This window comes from Alligator mississippiensis, chromosome 6 (genome assembly GCF_030867095.1).
Source record: "Alligator mississippiensis isolate rAllMis1 chromosome 6, rAllMis1, whole genome shotgun sequence".
NCBI lineage: Eukaryota > Metazoa > Chordata > Crocodylia > Alligatoridae > Alligator > Alligator mississippiensis.
Window position 1 is genome coordinate 165,799 of NC_081829.1, and position 5,017 is coordinate 170,815.

The window sequence follows — 5,017 nt, forward strand, 5'->3', positions numbered from 1 at the left end:
GCCTCTAAGTGCAGCACAGGGAATTTAGGTTGGAGATTAGGAGAAATCTCTCTACGAGGGAGAGTCAAGCATTGGAACAGGCAGCAAGAGAAATTGTAAAATCTTCAACCTTTGAAGCTTTTAAGAGCAAGTTAGACGGACAGTTGGCTGGGATGGCTTAGTTGGGGAGAATCATGCCTTAAGCAGGGGTATGGACTAGCTAAACCTGTGAAGTCCCATCCAGCCCTACTTTCCTATGATCCAAAGATTATAATGGCCAGAGGGAACTCAGCACCTTATGGAGCTTATGCAAAGAAGATTCTCCAGACTTTTGTCTTTGGCAGAAAGATGCATCATTTACCTAAATCTTTCTCTTGGATTTGTACCCTGTGGTTCTCTAAGTCGCTCACTCACTTTTCAGAAACATGTTCTATGCAAATAAGTTACACCTGTGAAAACTGAACATACATGGATTTATTTAGGTACCTTTCTTGCAGCCTCCCCTTAATTGTGGTTGTCAGCTTCTGAATGCTGGCTCTGCCTCTTCAAACAGTTGAACTCGCTCTGCTTTTTAAAGAAAAGAAATAACATTGGGACCAAATCAGAACATCAGTGAGCATCCACCTATTTACTGGAGTAAGAGTCATCCCACGTGTCCCCACATACCTCCCTTCATTCTTCCCCAAATATCAAAACATGTCAGATTTCAAGCATTTAGTTTGATTAGTACACCAGTTCAGATATTGAATTGAAAGTCAGTGAAGTGTGCACATCTTTCACACTATACAACTCCTAATAAGAGCTGCAAAACTGTAAGACCAAACGGGATTATAGGCTCAAATCCCTGCACTGACACAGAGGCCAGCTGCATTCTACATTTCTTGTCCACAACATATTGGAACCTGGCCCACTTAAGCCAGATTTAAATCTTATGGACAGATTTTAGATGTGAGGTACAAGGAAACATTCTTTTTTATTTATTTCTTTATTTACTTTTTGTTCTACATTGGTTACAGGGAATCCAGAAGCCTATTCACTAAGCCTTACTTTCTTGCACTTCTCAAAAAAATTAAAATCACACACACACACACCAGCAGACTCTGAAAACTATAACTGCTCTCACTTTATATGCAGCAACATTTTTTTTAAAGTCACATCCTTCTATATAATTCAACAGAAAGAAAAAAATGTCTGGATATGCAGACTACCAGCAGAGACACTTGAGAGAGAAAAAGAGACTCTAAGGCTAGGGACAGAAGTTACACATAAATCAGTTTAAGTGATCAGAAACTGGTTTAAACCTGTAACAGAATAGAAGTCCAGTGCACACAAACCAGGATGAATGTAGTATCAGACTTAACTGACTTAGGTCAAACTGGTTTAAGAAACTTGTGTCCCAGACCTAAATGCAGCCTGCTCTGCCGCTCTACCCCCCAACCTCCTCGCTTTAGTAGCAAGTGGTCCAGCAACTGGTCAGATTTTATGTTAACCTCTACAACTGCAGGAAGACTAAAATGTTTTCTTCTGTGGGGTGGGCAAGAAAGGATGGCACCTGGCCTAAATAGGGGTGGAGAGGGAGATCAGGAGATGGCTGGACTGGAGGGTAGGTGACAAAGCATTGGGTAAACGAAAAGTAGCAATAAACTGCAGGGTAACTTTGACAAATGGTCTCTGTTTGCTTTCTTATCTTTTCGGCTGTTAGCTTATCAGGATCATCTCTACCACATGCACAGCCCTGTGCAAAGGGCCCCAGGCCTACCTAGCTAGGGCCAGCAAGTACTATCAGAATACAAATTATTGCTCTTTACCTCCCACAGCAACACGGCATTGCCTGTTAGAGCAAATAAAAAAAGAAGTCTTTCCTTTTTCTACAGTTGTGGGAGAACACAGGGGTTTCACAGTTCTTCATAACACTAGGACATTATCCCTTTCTGTGCCACAGCAAGTTAGTTAAGAACTAGATTAAACATCAGTCTGGATGAACATTTACAAGAAGCAGCTGGTCTTTATGATAAAACAAACAACAGACCTGGAAGAATCCCTGACAGAACAATAACTCCATGTAATTCATCTGCGTAAAGTGCTCTGAGGCAGCAAAGCCAAAGAGTACAGCTTACTGGGAGCTGTGATAAGGCATGTTTCCAATAAGCTAGGCAAAACTGACACACATCAACTGTAGTTATGCTACGTCCAAGACAAATACCGTGATCCTGCAGGTGTGAAGATGAAAAGCAGCTTGTAAAATAGGTCTTGAGTGGAAAGAGAAAAGCAATGAAAGGAAACGAAACAAATAAGAAATGGGCACTACGGGACGGATTTTGAAGAGCCACTTTAAAGCATGACAGAAGGTAAGTGGGCACTGAATTAGGGACTAGGTTCACTACTTACTGGTTTCTTTTTAGTTTGGCCCTTACCAAATCAATCCTGTTCTTCAAGAAGGGGCTGCTAGTGAAATAACATTTAATATGCTAGGGCTCTGACAGTGAAGACTGCAGAGTGAACTCTGTAATACAGAAGGAGAGGTTAAAAAAATTCCCCATAGACCAGACAGAAGCTAGAATAATTTTATCCTGACATGAGACTATAAATAAAATGTAAATAATATAATGATTCAGCATTTAAGGCAGCAGGAAAGTATAATAGAAAACAATGTTCTAACAAACTTGCAATAAGTTACACATCTAGGATCAAAGCACCTGCTATCAATTGGGACCATCAGAGAAAAAATACACTTCCCTCATTCCACATGAGCCAGAACAGAACTTCCTTCTCTAGAAGGCAGGAGGAAGCCCAGCAACAGTTGGGCAGCGCATCTCAATGCTCCACCAAAATGGCCTGTGTACAGTAAAGCATTCACTGTGCAACCCTGCACTCACAGTTGAGGACAGAGGAGTTTTTCTGAACCTATTCATCTCTAAAGGAAAGGTCAGCAAGAGGCTACTAAAAACAGCAACAGAAAGCCCCAACAAGTGCTGTCTCACTCAGATTATTAATGTAGTCTGCTCATGAGGACCCACCACTTCAGGGCTCTCTCAGTAACACTGGCTATTGCTTCCAGTTGCCATTGTCTTCTATGAAAACAGCAGTTTCCGGTTACTATGCTATGAAACAACGCAAACATGCATCTCCTGCCAGCTAAGAAGTAATCCCATGTCGTCACTGTTCAAAGCTCCACCATCATCTAGGGAAACCAAGCAAGATGTCCACAGATTTACCAGTAGCAGTCACCTTCACTACCCTGCCCCACCTCTTGAAGAAGTAATAAAGCTTCCCCCTATCGAAGGGAAAGGAATCAAGGGTGCTGAGAAACAAGGTATAAGTGATGCAAGGAGTTATACACTTGGCCTGTCAACCAGAAGACATTCAACATGACGGTTACTTGTTGTCAGCCACCAAAACAAGCTCCTCTAGCCACTTATGAGAGCTTCCATCCTGTCAGGGGTCTGCCATCACAGTGTACAAGACAGCTTCTAAACTGGGGTGGGCAAAATGCGGCTTGGGAGAGAGATGAGGCCCGCCAGGCCATTCTATCAGGCCCTTAAAAAATTTAGAAAGTTAATATTTATCTGCCCTGGGCTGCCCGTCATGCGGCCCTCGATGGCTTGCCAAAACACAGTAAGCGGCCCTCTGCCCAAAATGATTGCCAGCCCCTGTTCTAAACCCTTCCCATACGCTACTGAGTGGGGAAGCAGGTCAGTCTGTCTTTGCTGAAAGAAAAGGACCTAGCAGTACATTCCCATATGTCTGTTTTGAAGCATCTGCATAAGGGAAAGCAGAGACCTGCCGAGCGGCTGAAGTGCCAGCATGAGTCTAATGCCTACTATTAACTCCCAAGACACTGTATAAACAGTCTCCTTCCCAAAGACTTTCTGGGAAGCCATGGTAGCTTTTGAATGCTAATTCTCTTAGTTTCTCTCAAAGCCAATAAGTGAATACCGCATAAATAGACCTGATGCAAAAATTCACAGGTGCCCAGAACTCTGCTGCCCACTATAGTAACTCAGATGATGCCACGTGTTCACAGGGCCCTGCGTGTACCGTGCCAACATCCCCGGTACTAAACACGGCGCAAGCCAGCGATCCCCATGCCCTGGAACTGCAGGCTACACGGCTGCTTGTACAAGTAGCAAGTTCAGACAAGCTAACAGTCGCTCGAGGAGGCCAAAGCCAGGCGAGCTGAAAATCCAGCTTCTGACAAACTCCCACTATTCTCCAGCGAGGTAACGGCGTGTGCAGGCCCAGGCTCTGAGAGACGCTCTGGGCGGCCGCGCACCAGGAGCCGAGAAATAAGCGCTGGACTCCCTCTGGCGCGGGCAGGCGGGCGGGTGAGGCGGGTTTGGGCCCGCGGGAGCTGCGTCCCCACCTTCAGCCACGGGGGCTGCGACCGCCGCTGCTGAGCCGCCTTCGTCCTTCAGCTGCTGAAGAGCCGCGCGGAGGGGGGGGGGGCAGGACGTGCTGGGCCCGGCAGCGGCCTGCTGCGAAGGCCGCCCCCCCGCCCGCCGGCCCGGCCCGGCCGCACGGGGCACCGCCGCGAGGCCCGCCAGCGCCGGGGCAGGGCGAGAACAGGGGCGGCACGTGGCCGCCTCGGCCCGGCCTCCCCCCCATCGCGGCGCGGCGAACCAGAGGCCTCCAACCGAGCCCGCCCCGGCCCAGGGAGCGGCCGCTACCACCCGCCCAGCCCGGCGCTGCGCAGCCCCCGCCCTCGCCCGCTTGGAGGGGATCGGGGGTCTGGGGCCACCCCCCGCAGGGCCCGGGGGCGGGGGGGCCCGACCCGGCGGCGAGGAAAGGGATCGGGGCCTAGCCCGGCCCAGCCGCACTCACCGCCTCCCGCTCGCGCAGCGGCCTGCAGCGCGGCACCTCTGCGCAAGCGTAGTCCCGCCCCCTCCCCTCCCCTCCCCGCGCGGGCTGCCGGGAGGCGCCGGCCCCGCCCGTGGGCCGCCGCCGCCGCGCAGCACTACGGCTCCCAGCAGCCCCCGCGCCCGCGGCTTCCGCCAGTGCCCCCTCCCCGCCGCCCACAGCAGAGACACGGACACGCGGG

General features: G+C 49.4%; 1 protein-coding gene across 3 annotated transcripts in view; it reads right to left on the reverse strand.

Moving 5' to 3' along the window:
* THRAP3 (thyroid hormone receptor associated protein 3) overlaps positions 1-4,878 on the reverse strand; it is a 63,132-nt gene extending 58,254 nt beyond the window's left edge. The window contains exons 1-2 of one of the 3 annotated variants that reach the window (XM_059729442.1): positions 4,801-4,878; positions 466-543 (exon numbers count right to left, since the gene is read on the reverse strand). The gene's annotated coding sequence lies outside the window, so the exon portion shown is untranslated. Of the gene's footprint in view, positions 1-465; positions 547-4,800 lie in introns of those variants that run through there. The other 2 variants (XM_059729443.1, XM_019489840.2) reach the window with 2 other exon arrangements.
* Between the last annotated feature and the right edge of the window lie 139 nt (positions 4,879-5,017).